This window comes from Rhinolophus sinicus, linkage group LG10, assembly GCF_036562045.2.
Source record: "Rhinolophus sinicus isolate RSC01 linkage group LG10, ASM3656204v1, whole genome shotgun sequence".
Lineage (NCBI taxonomy): Eukaryota > Metazoa > Chordata > Mammalia > Chiroptera > Rhinolophidae > Rhinolophus > Rhinolophus sinicus.
The window spans coordinates 16,371,421-16,391,131 of record NC_133759.1 but is presented as its reverse complement, the minus strand read 5'-3'; positions in this window follow the sequence as shown (position 1 = coordinate 16,391,131).

Here is a 19,711-nt window from a genome sequence, read left to right as displayed (position 1 = left end):
CTCCAGGGTGGAAGTTGATGTAGCAGAGTAGAGGGAAAAAGAAGTTACCAGCAAGTTCTTATGTAACTGACAACTGGCATTGTCCTGTCCTGGCTCATTCTCTCTTTATTTCTCTCAAAGGGCACTTTCATGAGCTAGTTGGAAATTTCTTTTGCTTGGATTCCCTCCCATGGAAAATCTTTGATGTCCAAAAGATGATCCCTTGCTCTCTGGCGTTCACGTTCATCTACATGCTGGCATCTCCTGTTCCTCTAGCTTTTGGGAAGGGTCTATGGTAGGCAGAATCCTAAGATGACCCTCCATGACCTTCACCCTTGAATAATTCCCTCTGCTTGTATGTGGCTGAAATCTGAGAATATGTGGAATATGACTTCTGTGATCATTCCATTACATGGCAAAAGGGATCTGCATGGGCAATAATATGAATTAGTCAGTGGACTTTGTACTTAAGTACTGATTACTTCAGTGATCAGTTGACTTTGCATGAATCATAAGGGAGAGTATTCAGACTTGCCTGCCCTAATCACATAAGTCCTTTAAATTTATGTCAAGAGGACGGAGAAGTCACCAATGTGAAGTGTGAGAGGGATTCCCCATTGCTGGATTTGAAGATGGATGAGGCCATGTGGTAAGGAATGTGAATGGCTTCTAGGATCTGAGACCAGGTCGCAGCTGACAGCCGGCAAGGAAACGGAGACCTCAGTCCTAGAACGGCAAGAAACTGGGCTTTGTCCACTATCTGAATGAGCTTGGATGCAGATCCTTCCCCCGAGCTTCTGAAAAGGAATGCAGCCCAGCCTGTTAAGGCCCTGAGTAGGGAATCCAGCCACACCGTGCCTGGACTTCTGCTCTGCAGAGCAATGAGCTAATAAATGTGTGATGTTTTAAGTGACTGAATTTGTGATCATTTATTACACGTGATTAGAAAACTAAGATTGGGCCTAAGAGGAGCCTGTGCCAGCTGTTTTGTGCATGCCAGCCATCTCCGGCCCATGGAAAACACTCACGCAAATCTGGGAATACACACCTATATCAATGTGCTGACCTTTAAAAGGCACTAAATCAACTTGCAGTGTCATGCTGCCTGCCCTCCATAATTTTGGTGACGAGGGCCATAGGGTTTGTGAAAGCTCAGTCCACTGAGTTCCACAAACTTCAGGAGACACATTATTTAGACTAGCGGTCCCAGTAAAGACCTCCCTCATCACTAAACTTGAATCTGTACACTTTAGTGAATGAGGGAAACCAGTCTGTCGGCCAATTTTCTCTCATCCCCTCAGGGACCTCCCCAAGAGGTTCTGGCTCATTTTGTGTGTTTCCAGGGATTAGAACGAATCAGTGTGGCAGGCTCTAGCAGAGCAAGACATGATGGGAGGATCTCGTCTTTAGTAAACTTGTATGTTTAATAAACTCTGGCGTCTTCTCACAGATAGCTTGGTCTAATTTCCCTTCCCTAAATCTCCTTGCCTGGGGAACAGCAGTCCCCAAATGGCCAGGGTACGCTAGGCTTGGAAATTGGCTGGCAGTGAAAGATGCCATTGGTTAAACTGATGGTTCCCTTGATGCTCTCAAATAATTGCTCTTGGCAGTCGAGGGAAGTTTGCTGGTTGGGAGAAAAGGGGATTCAGAGCATAGCTGCATCTAAAGCAGTGGTTCTCAGACTCTGGTCGGCATCAGAATCGCCTGAGGACTTAATAAAACAGAGATTACGGGTCCCTCCTCCCAGGGTTTCTGATTCAGTGGGTCTGGGGTGGGGCCTGGTAATGTGTATTCCTAATAAGTTCCCAAGTTGCTGATACTGCTGGTCTGGAGACCACATTTTGAATATCATTGCTCTGAAGATACATTTCCCATGAAATTCTCTTTTTTCTTTCTTTATATAGCTTAGCCTCATTCTCTATCTGTGATTTGCCTGAGGTAGCCAAGCAATGTGGAAATGGTTCTCAAACATTTCCTTTTAAATCCAGCATTTTGTCTGGTATCTAACTTTGGCACGTGCACCTGTTGTATCTTGGTGCCTTGCTCAAAACTCAATTTTAACATCTTGTTTTATATTATAAAATGAATAACATTAGCTGCGTTCCCCAGTCCCTCTGCTTGCTGTAGATATTTTGGGTGGGAGCTGAGAATTTAAAAACCAGTTGGAACATCAACTAAGAGTAATTTTTGAGAGAATTGATCCTGGGGAGGCTAGAAAGATGGTCACCTCCTTTGAGAAGGCCCTCAGAAGAAGAAATGTCGCTGAAGTCTCAGTGGCACTTAGCCTGTGAACTAACCAACCTGATTGTGAGAAATGACTGCAACATTTTGAAAGTTCTTTCAGATTATATATCATTAACCCCCAAAACAATTCCCAAGAGATACTCTCAAAGGGCCATATTTAATGCTTTCATGGCCCTCCTTTGAACTTCAAGGCTTTTTACATAGCAGATGAAAATCAAGCTTGAATGAGTCCTCAGCAGCCATGACATGGCTTCAAGGCAGCCAGCCATCTGCAAAATGTCTAGAAAGGCAAATGTCTACCATCTTCTTTCTTTCTGGCCTCTAATTGATTGGCAGAGAAACGTTAAGTGGATTTTTTAAAGAGTCACCATATTGCAGAAACAGATTGAAGAAAGATGGATCGGGGAGAAGAGCGTTTGCTGCAAGAGAGAATCCAGGTCCAGGAGGGAAGGCATGTGGCTGATGTCTCTCCATACAGCCTTCCTGGGTAAAATGAAAGCTTCCTAACTGGAAAGAACCACACACTAGCAATGTTTATTGAGCAGTTACTCTAGGCTTGCTTCCTGTGAATTGTTTCATTTCATTTTTAGGAGTTAGTAACTGTAATGATTCCACTTTTACAAGTGGGGAAATATAGGTAATCTTCCTAAGGTTGTGTAGCTAAGGGCTACAGTCAGAATTTCAGAGTGTGGTCAGTCAGACTCCAAGTTATGAAAAACTTTAAAATGAGACCAAGAAGTATTGTTCAGCAAAATTGACTAACCCGTGTTACAGATTTAATTGTTTCCCCCACCACCAAATTCATAAGTTCAAGCTCTAGCCCCCAGTGTGACAGATTAGGATGCAGGGCCTTCAACGAGGTAATTAAGGTTAAATAAGGTCATAAGGCTGGGGCCCTCATCCAGTAGGACTGGTGTCCTTTTAAGAAGAGGAAGAGACCCCAGGAGTGTGCACACACAGAGGACACGGTGAGAAGGTGGCCGTCTGCAAGGAGAGAGGCCTCAGGAGATATCAAACCTGCTGACACCTTGATCTAGGCCTTCCAGCCTTCAGAACCTAGAGAAAGTGAATTTCTCTTGTTTAAGCCACACAGCCTGTGGTATTTTGTTATGACAGCCCTAGCACACTAATGCATCCCACCACCTTTATGGGTGGAGTGTACTTTTCCTTCCCTTGACTTTGACTTTAGTCATATGATTTACTTTGCTCAATGGAATCCTGGCAGACTTGATGTGAGCTGGAGGCTTAAAAAACATCTTGGTGTTTTGGCTTGCTCTCCTTTGCCTGTGCTACTGCCAGTAGACATGCTGCATCTAGCTGTTCCAAGGAGGATGAGAAACACATGGAATAGAGCCCTGCAGCTCGAAGCACAGCCACCTGGCTGGACCTGGTCTAAATCAGGCAATGCCCGGCTACTGTACGTTGAAGCCCAGCCACCCCGACTCACCCCCATACCTACGACAGCAGATGGATGATCATTGTTTTAAGCTCCTGAGTTGTGATAGGCAGCGTACTGTGGTAATAGATACCTGATATGTTAACCAAAGATCAGACTAGAAAACTTTACATAATTTCTGTACAATAATAATATGCTGGCCATTCATTAAGGGTAGTGGTGGAAAGATATTAAGAGAGAAGATGGATAAATTGTAGCTTTAATAGTTCTCTCAGCAATTCAAATTAGGCAGAGAAGCTACATTCCTCATATATACACATATGTATGTATGTAGTGAAATCAAACCATTATTTTCCACTTCTTCCAAGACAATACTTAGATGGGGAGAGAGAGAATGGGCTTTTTGGGCTCAGTTACACCGAGTTCAGATGTTCTGATTTTGTTGCTTACTAGCTGTGTGTGACCTGACACAAGCGACACCATCTCATTGAGCTTCAGTTTTTCTATCTGTAAAATGGGAAAGTTAACAATATTATCCTTCCCATCCACATACAATTTTGTCTCCCACACATTGATCCTGCCTCCCCAACTGGAAAAGTCTGACTCATAACGGGTACTCTGTACAGGCCCTTTATAGTCAAGAAATCTTGAGGAGCTGGGATAGGGTAGAGAAGGTTTGAGAAACACAAATCTTTAGGGAGTTGTTTTGCTATCTAGGTGTGTGCAGATATTTGTCTCAGAGGGGCAAGCAGCACAGGTAGGTAGGGAGAAGCTTCCTTTTTTGCTGCCCTAGGTTGATTGTGGTCTTGAATCCTATGTGGCCCAATGGGGAAAAGTGTGGAATCCCAGACCATCGAGGGATTATAGAAAGTAGTTGTTTTCTCAACCTTGAATAATATATAAGCTACAGTTTTGACAATTTGGAGACCTGATTAATAGGTCAGTTTCAAAACTCCAGAATTTCCTTGTCCTGTGACCTGGGGCAAGTTATTTAGCCTTTTAAGTCTTTGTTTCTTTATCTATAAAAAGAAAGCAATAGTAGTATATTAGTTTTGGTGTAAAGCTTTCTATTATTATAAAAATCACATTAGAACAAAGATATTTGAAGCCTTTAGCACAGCCTTTACTCCAGTCCCCTCATTTTGCAGATAAGCAAACTGGGGCACCTTGAGGTGAGGTGACCTTCCCGTGTCACAGGCCTATGAAGTACAAAGTAGGGCTAGATAGGAAAACAGTTTTGCAAGTGACAGACATCTAAAAAAGAGGCATCCTTACCTATTCAGATTTTATGATGCAGTTGTAATCTGGAAGCTCAGGAGAGGTTAGAACTATAGTCTCAGTATTGAAAATGATCCAATGTCTAGCCTGCCATTGTTGCAAGAATACTCTCTATAGTTTTTACTGGTAGCTTGGCTTGACCTATTATACCACCAGTGACAGGAAGCTCCTCACCTGCTGTGTCAGTGCATTCTATTTTGGGCAACTTATTAGAAAGTGTCCCTTATATTGTGCCTTAATATAGCTTCTACTTCTGGAGCCACACAGCATGAATCTAATGCCTTTTTCACAGCATTGCCTTTGAATGTTTGAAGACTGCTCTGTGCCTCCTGCTTTCACTGACTCTTCTAGCCACACATTCATTCAGCAAGGGTGTATTAAACAACGTATCTGGATTGTTTCAGTGGTAATAAATGGAAAACTCAACTAAAATTGATGTAAACATTTCGTTTGTTCGTTTATTCATTCATTCATTTATTCACCTATTTGACAAATTTTTATTGAGTACATTTTATATGCCAGGCACTGGTCTAGATGCTGAGGATAAAGCAGTAAATATAACAGTCTTTACCCACAAGGAGATTGCATTTTAGTGTGAGAAGATAGACAATCAAGAAATAAATATATTTATCTCAATAAATAAACATATAATAATTCAGGTGATAAGTGCTTTGGAAAAAAAGAACTAGAATAAAGGGTATAAAGAATGCTAAGGCGTGGTGGTGTGGGAATATGGGATCATTATCTGAAAACTTCAGAGGCAGGGCACAGTCTGGCTCTGTCTTCTTTTATCTGTGATTCTCTCAGATCTGCTTGTGCTAAACTGACTTCGCTCATGTTAGCAATTAGGCTGCTGGTAGACCAGTGCTATGTATTTTCTCATTTGTATTTAGGAGGAGATTGGGCATTAGTTTCTATAACAAGGCAACAGAAGTTCTGAGCTTCACTATGATAGAATCACCCCGAACCTCATGTCCAGGGGAATATTCGCTGATTGTTTTTGGCCTTGTTATAATATATTCCTTTGTGAACTTTTAGACAGATGGGTCCACTCCTACAATGAGAAGTGCGCTCACTATTATCCAAAGCATGTGACCACCATGCAACAGGGGAAGGTCAACTTTATGATGGGGAGGCAACTATAGTATCCACTACAGATACTATGTGTAGGCTTTAGGATTGCAAAAATAAGTGGAACATAGCCCCTGACCTTAAGGAAGTCACAGCTTCATGGAGGGATATGAATGAATAGGTCATTCTTCAATAGGGATAACCACTCAAGCTTGCCCAAGACAGTCGTCAGCCTCAGAGTGAGGGTATGAGAATGGGGTTTTAGAATAGTCATTGTAAAATAGTCAGTATTTAGGATTTCCATATTCCTATCCCAGCTCTTCACTCCGTCATTGGTACCGACTTACCCATGTAACTTTGCAGAACTCTCTCATTTGAGGGGTGTATATTTCTCCACCCCATGTGACTTGCTTTGGCCAATGCGTATGAAGCCAGCAGAGGCCTGAAACACGCTTGCACATTTGGGCCTCTTTCCTGCTCTCTGTCATCACCTTTAGAATAATGTGCCTTAGCCTGCTTGTCCCAGGAGATAGAAGAGATACAAGTGGAGCAGAATCACCTCACCCAGCTTCAATAAGCAGACCCCCAGTCAACTTCCAGACCCATGAGCTAAATCAATTCTTATTGAGAGCACCACTGAGGGTTTATGGTTGTTTGTTATGTAGCGTTATTGTGGCTGACAAATACAGGCTTGAAAGACAGTCTTCATGTAGATAGAAAATATTCTAAATTATTTTGCTTCCCATTTAACATAGCAAGAGGTAGGACTGGTAGACTTGGTCATAGAATTTTGTGTATAGAAGTCTTTGCAAATCAGAAAGAGACAGTGAGAAAAACCTACTCTTTCTAGTCTTGGCAGATGTAGGAAGAAGACAGGAAATGCAGAAATGGTCAGAGGAGGTCAATGGCCAGGAAGTGGATGGGCTGGAGTTGGAATCCCTGAATACTCTGGTCCCCCAGTGACATGGCGGGACTCAGGGATGGAAGGTGGATGTGCTGAGAGAAAGGGCTACCATAGGGTGGGCCTATGGGGGAGGCAAGGTGACCTTACAGCAGAAATGGATTTAGACATGGCAGAGACTCTGAGGGGTCTATGAGAGGAGTCAGTGAGCACCCAGGGCAGAACCAGTCAGCTGGACAGCACTGCCATATCTTGAGGAAGCTGAGAAAAGCCAGTCCACAAGTCACACTAGCCAGAGATGTCACAGCAGGACGCCTGGGGTGGAACTGGCATCTCCTCAGGGCCAGCACTTCAGGGGGTGGCCCAGCCCTGTCTCTCCACAATGTAAACCAGAGAGGATTCAGAGGGTACCAGGTCAGTTCAAGGACATTCTGCTATCCTCTGCTTTCTCCACAGCTCCCCCACCCACCAAGGGGGACATCATGGAGCCTATGAGAGAGGCTTCAGAAATTTGAGAGTCTGAGCATTTTCATCTAAAGAGATTGAACACTTCATTCAACAGATTCTTTAAATTTAGAATCAGACTCAAGAGTAATAGCTTAAATTAAATTTAGTTTTCTTTTCTTGCTTACCAATTGGGAGGGGCCTTGCAAGGAAGAACAGATCAGTTATCGACTGAATGAAGCAACCACATTTTCTTTGTACACAGAAGAGTAATGTAGATTGATTTTCTATCCTTCCACATTTATAATTCAGTGTGGAGAAGTGATGGTAAGCTCCAGAGTGCTAGGGAAGCTACAGAGGCAGTCTCTGACACAGAATCAAGAGGAGCAAGACTGGGGGTGGTGGGGGGGCTCCTACAAATTAATCGCTCATTATAAGCTGAATCTTAAAGGATCTGTAGCAGGTTCCTAGAAGAAGGACCATGGCAAAGGAGAATTTTTGTGAGTGGGGTAATGGCAGGTGCAACACTCCGAAGTGTGGGAGAACACTTGTAATTCCCCTCGCTGATATGCATAGGATTACTTTGGAGTCTCCACTTAGCCAGGGCTCTGCAGAGAGTAGAGGACCTTGGCAGAGAAGGTGGGCATACGTGTTCTGGCTGAAGCAGGGACTCCCATCTCCCTTCTCTTTTCTCCCCTCCTCCCAACAGGTTGTGTGAATTCTCCAGGGATTTCGTCCTTCTTGTAAAAAAATGGTAGGAGTACGGGGCAGAGGTGGGCTGAGAATATGGCAGCATGCAAGGCACTTCACACACGTTATTTCCTTTGATCCTCCAAACAGCCTTCTCATATTGGTGTTCTTATCTCTAATCCATCAGCTCATTCTCTTGGCTCTTATACTCAGGGTATGACCAGAACCAAACCACTGCTTACTTTCGCCATCACATCCCCACTTGCGTGTTGGTCCAAGCCACAGCTGTCTCTCACTTGGACTATTTGCATAGTCTCCCAGCTGGCCTCCCTGCTTCCACAGAGTGGTCCATAAAATACACTGAAGCCTGATTATGTCAATCCTCTGCACAAAACCAGCCAATGGCTCCCCGTATGATTCACAATAAACCCACCATCTCTACAATGATCTGTGGGTCCTCTGTGATCTGGCCACCCTTCTGATGCCCAATCTCATCTCCCATCTCTTTCCCCATTCTATCCTCCCCAGTCACTGTGACCTCCTTGGGATGCCTTCTCACTGGGCTTAAAACAGCCAGCACAGTGGAGCCTCAAGTCTTTCGTACCCATTTCCTCTTCATGGAATGTTCTTTACTCAGTTGTGACTCCTACCTTTCTTTCCTTTAGGTCCTTATAAGGGAATCCTTGCCAATATTACCCTACTGCCATCATGCTTTTATTTTTGTTGTTGTTATCCTGTATTATTTTTTCTTCACAGAACTTAATGCTTGACATAGCCTGTTTTTTTGTTTATTCTCCCTCTAAAAGCTATGCTCCATGAAGGCAGGGACTTTGTTTTGTCTTCAGTGCCTAGAACATTGCCTCGCTCACACAGACACTCAATAAATATTTGATGAATGTGGTTCAGAGAGGTTAAGCAACTTGCCCAGGGTTACCTAGCTGGTAAACAGTAAAACTAGGACACAGGCTTTGTTGGTACTGAGGACCATGCCCTTTCTGACCCATTTCCTTGGCCTTTTGCCTACTGTGCAGATATCAGGACTAAAAGGACTGACTAAATATGTCCTTGTGACATTTCTTTAGAGAAATATGCTCAGTGAAGAAACATGAGGATTAATGAAAAATTCTCTTCTTTTGGTAATCCTGGATATTAGAGGAATGCAAAACCTCAATGGCTTCTCTAGAACAAAAGTCACAAGGACTTTTAATTTCCTTGTCCATGTTTCTGCGTGTTCAAAAATCCTTAATTAAGTTTCATATTATTTGATAGTTGTCCTATAAAAAACAACAACAAATCAATGAACTCACATGGCGACAACAATTTGTGCTCTGATTGGGAAAGCAGACAGAAAGCAGCTTATGACAGACATGGCGCAGCCAGTGGGCACTGTATCCTCAGGAATGTTATGAAAATGGCAGTCCCTCTGGCCCTCTGCTCAGGTAGGCTGAGCATATTGGCAGGGCACTTCCCTGGGCTCGTTCCCACCCTTGCTTTCTGGCTTACACTCAGGCTGCCCTGTGACAGTGGCTACAAGAGCCAACTGGCTTTGGATGTACTTCTGATCTCTTTGTTGAAGATTATATTTTGCACAGTGGGCTGAACCCCATATGATCTTTCACATGAGCTTTTACAATGTGACATACACATGCCTCCACTGAGCAGTGGCATCTATGTTTCCTTTCTTTGAACCAGGTGGGCCAGTGAGTATGACGGAAACGATGCTATGCGACTTCTGGGGCTGTCGTACAAGATGACACAGCTTCTCCCTGGTCCTCTTGGGACACCCAGCCACCGTGCTGTGAGGGCGCCGAGGCCACTGGAAGGGCTATGTGTAGTAGTTCCAAACACAGCCCCAGTGCACAACTCACCTGACAGCCAGCATCAACTACTGGGTGGTGAGGGTGAGAATCTTCCCATGAGAAGCCCCCAAGCCTTTCAGCTGCCCCAGCTGGTACCACGTGGCACAGAGATGAGCTATCCTCACCAACATTTGCCCAATCTGCAGATTCATGAGCAAAATCAATGTGATTATTTTAAGCCACAGAGTTGTTGGGTGGTTTGCCACTCAGCAATAGATAACTGGAACACTCTTCCAACAATGTGAGGGCAACAACCGTGTGCTATTTCTACTGTGCCTAGCTTTCGTAGAATACACCCTTAATGAATGTATGTTAAGTGGATAGATTAATACATTAACCTTTCTTCTAGAGTGAATTAAGGCAGACTCAACCCTATTTTCTTACTAGTCTTACAAATAGCACGGCCATTACCGCAGATGTTATTTTGTAGGGAGCTTTGTATAGCAGGCAAAGAACTGGCCTGAAGGGAAGCACTTCCCTTGGGTAAGTGGGCCAGTTTTTCATGCTCCTATGTTAGTAAGTATTTAGTTATAGCTCAGGAAGGAGGTCAGGCAGCTGCAGTTCAGCCTCTGGCAGTTCTTCAGAGGAGGGAAGCGCTGGCCAGTGAATCATAGCAGCCAATACTCACATGGGCTGGGTACCAGTTCACAGCCCAGTGAAGCTTGCTGGGAAGAATCCTACTAGCAACTGTTACAAAGGTGGATTATGAATTAATCCATGGGGTACCATCCATCCTCCTTCTTCCCTTCAACTTTCTCATCCCCACACCCAGCACCAAAGGGGTTCTCTCATGAGAACAGACTATGAATTGAAAGTAGCTATCTAGCCAGGGAGTAATGAGATTAGGGACAAAAATAGACTACATTTTGGAAAAAAAGGAAAAAAAAACTACTTGATCTTATATTTAATCTTATTTGTTTATGCCAGTAATATATGATTTTAAATGCCCTAAATGTTTCTTTTGTTTCAGGAGAGAGTTAGAGAGTTGACAATTAGACAGTTTGAAAGTGGCAACAGGGCAAGCGTAGCCCTTCAGAGCTCAGGCCTGTGTTCATGTATGCATACAGTCAGGCACCAAACAATGGGTATTGAGTTTAGAACGTTGGTCCGAATGATGAATATAAAGTAATAAACAGATTAACAATATCATCAAGTAAATAGAAAAAAGAATGTCACCAAATCAAAGAAAGAATAAAAATCAGTATGAGGGCAAGGAAGCGGCATGAACCTAGAAAGACTTCTGTGTCAGATGGATTCTTCTGGAAGCAGGTGCTGTAACAGTGTTAGGAGAACGGGGTGGGGGGGGTTGGGGTTGGATTGTAAAGCCTGAGGAACGTGGGAAGGAGACTCCGGCTGCCATGCTGATCTCATCAAATCTTGGCCAATCCCCAGTCACTCCCGAGTGAGGACTGCCCAGCATTGAATGAAATGCCCAAGTCCCAGACCTCGCCGTGCCTGGGGGCTGCCCTGCATGAGCAAGGCCTTGATGGAAAACTTCTGGTGCCTCCGAAGCCTCTGCAGCTGGAGGCTGTCGGATAACCGCACTCCTCGCAGCTAAAAGGCAAGTCGTTTCTTGAAGGGGCAGCTGAGCCGTGTACGCCCCCTGCTGCTGCCACGACCTTCAAACAAGACAGCTTTTCACAACTGGAGGAGCCTGGTGGAAGGGAGAAGCTCCCTCAGTGCTGAGCCCTAAGAAGCCTTTACCCTCTGGCACCTCCCTGCTGTGCTGCTCCCCTACCCTTGTAGCTGTTTCTGGCCAATGAGGAGCTAAGGTCCCCAGTCGGGGGTCCGAGCAGCAATGGACTGAGTTTGTTGGGACTCTTGGCCATCGTTCACTGATACGTTACACACACTGCAGGAGGCCAGAGTCCAGGGAGGAGTAGGAACAGAGCCAGGCCCTTCCCCATCCTCTTGGGCTCACCAACCCACAGTCAAGGGAAGTTCTAGTGGGCAGTGTCAGTGCTTTCCTTATGGCCATTAGGTATGGCCATTTGACTGGCTGTAGAGGGAGTGCTTCCACAGGACCAAGGATATAGGAGCTAAGAAGGCCCTGAAAGTGGTGAAGAGTGATGCAGTGCCAGGGACAATGGTGGCAGGAGCCAGGCTCACGACCCTCATTTCATGGCTCATGTATCTGGCATTGTGTACTATGAAGTGGTTATGGGATTGGGTATATTTGGCACCATTAATCCTGTAGGATTTGTCTGAAAAATGCTTTGATGATTTCCTGCTGACCGGTGAGGTCAACACACTTTTCCCCTCCCGACTGTGGAACTACAGGGAGAGACCAGGTGAAAAGCCTTGTCTCAGTTGTGGGTCACAGAATTATCCTTCTTGGTTTAACTTTAAAGAAATGCCCGTGTTATTTTCCAGGAAAACTGAAGGAAAAGTGGTGGCTGAGGTTCCTGTAGTGTATGGGGAAAGAGCTGGTTATTTGAAATCAAAAGACTGCTGTTTCTAGCTGTGGATCTGGTCAAGTTTTTACATTTCTCTGAAATGTGTCTTTTCCATTTGTAAAATTAAGATGGTTATGAAGATAAAATATTTCCTCCTTCCTTCCTCTTTCCTTCCCTCCCTCCCTCCCTCCCTCCCTCCCTCCCTCCCTCCCTCCCTCCCTCCCTCCCTCCCTTCCTTCCTTCCTTCCTTCCTATTATTCAATACACATTTATTGAGCTGCTATGGTAGTCACTGGAGAAACATGGATAAACAAAATCATCAATAACTTTAAAGATCCCAGTGCAAGAAAAAAATGATGGCATAATGTATATATTCAGGAATAGATGTCTCTCTTAGTTGTAGCAGTCATACAAAAGAGAAAGTAATAATCCCTTGGGAAGGATCACAGAAAACACGATGTCTGAGCAAAAGTTTGCAAAGGAAGTAGCTTGTGAAGTGGACTAGTTGGGGCCACAGTGGGGATGAAGGAAAAACAGTTAATATCTAACTTCATGTGTAAAAGCTACAAAAGGATGCACAGGATTTGGTTGTTGACTTGTTGAGTTGGAAGCATCTGCGAGGGCCCCAGGTCCTTTCTTGACAGCTGGACACCCAGAGCCAGATCAGTGGGTACTGGAGGTCATGTTTGGGGACTCTGGCAGGGGACCCGATGGGTAGTTTTAGAGACCTCAGTGTGAAGGGCACTGGAACAGAACCCTGGGGAATACCAAAATTTTAGTGTGTTGAGAAAGAGACATCTACGAAGAGGCCTGGCAAGGAGAGTGATGGGGAGAAACTGGATGGAATTACTCTGCTGACGGCACAAGAGAAAATGTGTCATGGAGAAGTGGTCGAGAGCTTCAAACATTGCAGGGAAGCCAAAGTCAGTGAAAACCCAGACTGTCCACAGAATTTAGTGATTAGATGTGTAACGGTTTGGGACGGAGCCATGTGACAGTAAGGAAGTGAAAAGGCTTTGAAAACTGTTAAGAGTCCTGAAAAGGAATGTCAGTTCCTACTGGAGGCAGGAATCAGCCATCTTGAGGCTGATCAATTCGGAATGTGCAGGGAGAATGACATGAAATTCACCATCAGATGTACAGCATCTCAGTTGCATCATGTGGGTAGCAGAGTATCAGTGTTTTATACAGACACCCCTGTACTCATAATGAATGCCTTTTAATACTTTTACATCCTTATCTCAGAATTAGCTTCTTGTTGGCTCCAGAAGATTGCCTGAAATTTGTCACGTAGGGGCAAAAATAAAATTGGGGGCAGAAGAAAGAATAGGAGAGAAACTACAAGTTATGGGCTCATTGTGATATAGGAATAAATAATCCTGGTGACTGGACAGCAGTGCTGAGTTGTAGAATTTATTCTCTGAAGAAAGAAGCTTTAATCTTCGAGTCTGTTTTGGATGGTGCCAATAGGAGAAAAGCTCCCAGCAGAACAAAATAGATTTTCCAATAGTTTTATCCTGTAAAAAAGAAAAGGCAACTAATAAAATATAATAAGTATGGCTGTTGAGGAAACCATAGCTAGAGGCTACGTGAGTTTTCAATAATTCAGTGTAGATATCATGGTGTCCTGCAGGTGACCCACAGCTATGAGCAGCAAGGAGACAGCGGAAGTGAGGGACCTGGGACCCTGGATCCATTTGATTTGTAATATCTCCTTACGATATGAACTGAGCTCCATGCAAATATCTAGCGAGGAGTTTGGTATAATGATGTGCATGTGGCCACGACAAGTGTTGCTCCTGAGTTGGAGCTTGAACGTACCTGGCACATTCCTACCTTGGCACTTCCTGTTTCCCCTGCTTGGTGTGCGTGTCCCCAAATGTCCACACGGATATTGCTCTCTCCATTCTTAGGCCTTTACCTAAGCATTGCCTTCTCAGTGAAGCCTTCTCTGACAACCCTATTTATAATAACACCGGCATCCAGCCACTGCTCCCTCTTCCCTGCTTTATTTTTTCCTCTAGAGCACTTATTACCTTATCACATATATTTTACTAGAATGTTAGTTGTGCAAAGCAATGCTTTTGGCCTGTTTTGATCAGTTATATCTCCAGTGTCTAGCAGAGTGCTTGGCACATAATAAACACTGAGGAAATAATTTTTGACTGAGTAAAGGAATGGGCTTTGGCAGTCTGCCAGCTTTCTAGCTCCAGAGAGGGATTGTCAAGCCTCTAGAAAAGTTCTTCCCTTAGAAAGTTCACCATCAAGTTACCACTCAGCTTCCTTTGTTCACCAGGCTCTGTGATTCCTGCCTCTTCATTCAAAGCATGAGAAGCCTTGCTCCCATTGGCCAGGAGCTTCCAGGATGCCCACTCTGGATTTTCTCTCTGCCATCATAGAACCTGGTCCTCCTTTCAAAAGCCTGGCAGGGCATAGACTGGAGTCATTCCTGGGACCTAGTGATATTCAGAATATCAGAGCATGAAGGAGTCTGCAAAGTCCATTAGTCCAATCTCCACTTTTAAAGCTGGAGAAACTAGAACTCAGAAGAGTGTCATAAATTCCCTAATGCCACACAACCCAGTGGGTGAGCAGAGCCTGCAGAAGACAGTAGGGCACTGCAACTATGAGTTCAGGCTTCACATATGTCATCACATGTGATCTTCACAGACAGTGTTAATCTGGTGTCGTGATTCCATGTAAGGATCGAACAGGAGATGATCCCAGATGTTAAATTACTTTCTCAAAGTTGCTCAGTTACTGCGTGTTGAAGTCAAGATTAGGACCCAGGTTTGTTTTGATTCTAAACTCAACCTCCATTGACTAGATTCTATTTGTGCTGTAATTTATGGGGAAGAGTCACAGATTGGGCCACGGCACGTGACAGTGGGAAAGGGGTGTGTGGCCACACCCTTGTCTGCTGTTAGTCACCTTTATATTTCTGGAAGCTGGTTTTCTCCTTTCCTCTTGCTGCAGCAGAAGGGGTGTGTTTCTCTTTCCTGAACAGTCAGTCAGTCCTCTAGCATTTTTCTTTCTCTCTTTGCTCCGTCTGCGTCTGCTCTTCCTCGCCCTTGGCCTCTTCCACCAACTCTTAAACCTGCGTGGTCTTGTGTGTGTGTCTCAGAGTGCAGAGGACCAAAACCGACTGGTTTTCCTACGTGCCTCTGCTCCTCCTTCTTTAAGACTAGGCTTCCTGAATGAGTCCTCTGCGTGGACCTCTTCCCATTCTCTCCTAACCCTCTGTGGTTCTGCCCTTACCAGTCTCTCAGAGTTGTTCCTGCTGTCCATGTCTTTCTCCCCCCATCCCCTGGTAACCTCCATCCTACCGTCTACTTCTGCACCTTTGACTACTTTAGATGCCTCATAGAAGAGTGGTCATGCGGTATTTGTCCTCCTGTGAAGGACTTATTTCACTTAGCATAATGTCTTCCAGGTCCAGCCATGTTGTCACAAATGGTAGGATTTTTTTTCTTTAAGGCTGAATTATATTCCTTCGTTTGTTTGTTTATTTTAACTATTTAAAAAATTTTCAATTACAATTGACATTCAATATTATATTAGTTGCAGGTGTACAACATCGTTATTAGATGTTTATATAGCTTATGAAGCGATCACTGTGATAAATCTAGTATCCATTTGAATTATATTCTTTAGTGTGATCTCATGGTAAGTGTTCTTACCCCACTGGAAGGAAAATTCTTCCTGGATCTTTGTTAAAATTATTCACCTCTCATCCCCATTTCCGCTACCTTAATTTTGGCCACCATAATTGTCTGCCAGAATTACTTTCAGCATCTTCTTAAGGAGAAATCGGTTGTCAAACAAATAGATGTACCCTTACTAGCTAGCTGTTAACCAACCTATTCTTGAAAACAATGTATATACTTCAGTATTTGGCTGTAGCTTTCCACATTAACTCCATTAGATTTTCTTTGTCTAACTAACTTTTATTCCTACTTGTTGTCAATTATGGGAATAGGTATATTAAAATTTCATGTTATGGCATTGTCTAATTCTTTGGTGGTTCTGTAAAAATTTCAGTTTTATATTCTGAGCCTATGTTTTTTGGGTTCACATATGAGTGAGGTTGAAATTATTATATTTTCCTGATGAATTAAGTGTTTATATCATTATGAAGTGACCTCCTTTATCACTAACAATACTTTCTACTTTAAATTTTATTTTGTGTGATACTATATTCTGTGCTGGTATTTGCTCCATATATTGCTTTTATAAATTTATCTTACAACTTTTCTTTGCCTTCATATTTTAGGTATATTTTTTTCCAATCTGACTATCTTTATCTTTAAACTGATGGGGTTAGTACATTTCCGTTCATAATGATTACTGATATATTTGGATTTATTTATATCCTTCTATTTTATATGTTCCATTTATCTAGATTTGAATTCGTTTAAATTGAATGAGGTCCTCCTCTGCCTCCCATTATTCAATTCATTTTCTGCTATTACTTTGGAAGTTTTTAAATTCTATTTATAACATTTAATTGGTTACTTTAGAAATTTTTACTACATATTTAACAAACTCTAAAATTAGTAACTTTGCCTTTCCTCCCTCAAATGTTAAGAAATTGAAAATATTCAATTCTCAACTATTCTCCCAGAATTTATATGATAGTTATTTAGTAACTTTTTTTATCTTATTCATGTTTTGTCACAGACGAGGGAATTGTTATCATTGATTCATAAGTTAAATATTCTTAGATTTACCCAAATATTTAATATTTCCTTTGCTCACTATTCTTTATTAAATATCCAATCTTCTGTTTAAAATCATTTTTCTTCTTTCTAAAGTATCTATTTTAGAAGGTCTTTTAGCAAAGGTCTGTTGGAGACTAACCCAGTATTTATTTATCTGCAACTGTCTTTACCTCAGCCTCATTTTTTAAATATTGCATTGATGGTTATAAAATTCCCAGTTGACAGCTATTTTACTTCAGCACTTTAAATGGATTCCATTGTTGCTTCTGGGAATCATCCATCAGTCTAAGTGCCATGACACTGGAGATAAGATCTTTTACCCTTGGTACCTTTAAAGGCTTTGTCTGTTACTCGGTACTTGGCAGATTCATTACACTGCATCCAGCGTGAGGTTCCTTTTAATTATCCTACTCAGATTAGGGATGCGAGAACCCATGCCTTTCATCAGTTTTGGAAAATTTTGAGGCATTAGCTCTTTAAATATTACCTGTTTACCAGCCCACTATCTACTTTTAAAATTCTAGTTAGGCATGTCTTAGATCTCATTGCTCTATTTTCTATGTCTCTTAACCTCTGATTTATATCATACTTTGTATCTTTGTGCTGTGTATTATTATTTTATTACTGTTAAGTTTATTTTTTGCCTTTGTCTTCCTGTTGAGAAATTCTGTTTTCATTCTGGGGATATTTCTAGTTCGATAATTTTTGCTTCAACTGTGTCTAATCTGTTATTTAACCTACACTTTGAGTTTTTATTTTACTTGTAACGTATTTTTCATTTCTCTGAGTTTTCTTTGACTCTTTCTTTCAAATATGCCTGGCCATTGGAGACATAATCTCAATCAGTTATGTCTTTAAATATATTGCATACGTACTTTTTGGATTCTAATTCTAATCATTCTAAAATCTGAAGACATTGTGCTTTACTTTCCTCATCTGGAAAATGGGAATAAAAGTAATTGCTACTTAAAGGATTAAATGATTAAATATATGTAAAGTTCTTTGAAGAGTACCTAGAACAAAGTAACCTATAAAAATGTTAGCTATTGTTGCCATTATTATTGCTGCTATTATAGAATTGATTTTGTTCTTTGCTGACTTTCTCTAAGTGGCTTGTTTTGCTCATGTGTTAAATAATTTTTGATCATGAGCTCATGTTCCTTGAAACATTATCAGTGGAAATTTCTTCAGGGTTGTATGTATGTAAAGTGTTTTCTTCCAGACAGGACATGCATTGGCTTTTTCTAGGCCATTGGGATACTGCCAATCCCAACTAGTTTAAATTAAATTCTTGCCTTGGATATTTTAATGCTACATAGATGGTGTGAATTCCAGCCCCCAATTTGCCTGAGGGTTGGATTGTGGTTATAATTGTGGAAACTTGTTTCTCTTTCACCCAGAGATAAGATTAATAGGCAAACTTCGTTAACGTCGTACCTTGCAAGGTAGTTTCTTTGCTTTTTTGCCTGGTGAAGTTTTCACTCTTTAGGGTCCCAGAATTTTGTGGTATCACTCATTGTGGTGTCACTTCACGGAGAAGAGAATGGCTCTGGATCATTCACTAGCTTATTTATTTTTGTGAGTTCACTTTTTTTCTAGTCAGTTTTGACTAACTTTCTTGTCACCTCAGCCCTTCTTTAGGAATGTGATTTGAATATGTTATCCAGGATTTATAGATGTTTTGAACTTTGAGGTTTTTTTCTATAAAGGTCTAGAGAGCAGATATTGTAGGCTTTATGAGCCACGTGGTCTCTATTGTCACTACTAGCTCTGCTCTTGTAGCATAAGGGCAGCCATAGACAATTCATAAACAAATGGGTATGATGGTATTTCCATTACAACGTTAAGTGACAGCCTGAATTTGACCCATGAGCTTTAGTTTTTCAATCCCTGTCCTATCACATAGCTGGGAATAGATGACACCAGAATAATCTTTCGGAAAATATTGCTTCTAACATTCCTGCAGTCAGAACAAAAGAAGAAACCGAGGTTGCTGCCTGATTGAAACTTTCCTTTGTATTTGAAGCTTAAATCCGGTAGGGAGTCCCAAGGAGACAACCCATGGGGAGAAACATGGGCTTTGAGTACAAGCTAGACTTAGGATGTGGGGGAAACGTGAATTCTTTGCTTGCCTTCTAGGTTCTTTCTGTTAGGGTCTCCTGCATGGTGCTTGTAATGAATCCTGCTGGATTCTTGGAAATTCCCTTTTCTTCCATTCTCTCCACTGGTCCTGAATGTCTGTACAGCCTCTGAACATGCACAGCTATTCTCTGCTGACAGAGTATCTTCCCATGTTTTCAGTGATGGTATGGGTTGGTGTAACTGCTTCTTCTTCTTTCTTAAACCAACTTAGGTCCCCATCATGAAGTCATGCTATGCTTCTGACTGACACATGGGGCCTAAACAATATCGTTATTTGTCACATGAGCTGGAAAGGGGGTAGAAATGGGAAGATAGATGCATTTCACAATTTCCTGAAATCCGAGGACTGAAACATCACTTTTACAACACAGGCAGCTTCAATACAAGTTTTGGAAACATAAAGCTTTCCGTTGAGCTGGTTGTGAAGTCTTTGTTGTTGGAGAGGATTCAAGCATATTTTAGTGGCACAGGTGCTGGGCGTCGCAGGTAGGCAGGCAGGAGTACAGTCTGAGGCGACATGTGCAAACAAAGGTTGTTATTGAGGCCCCAGCTCTAAATGTAGTTGCTCCAAAGCTGAGTTTCCCATTCCC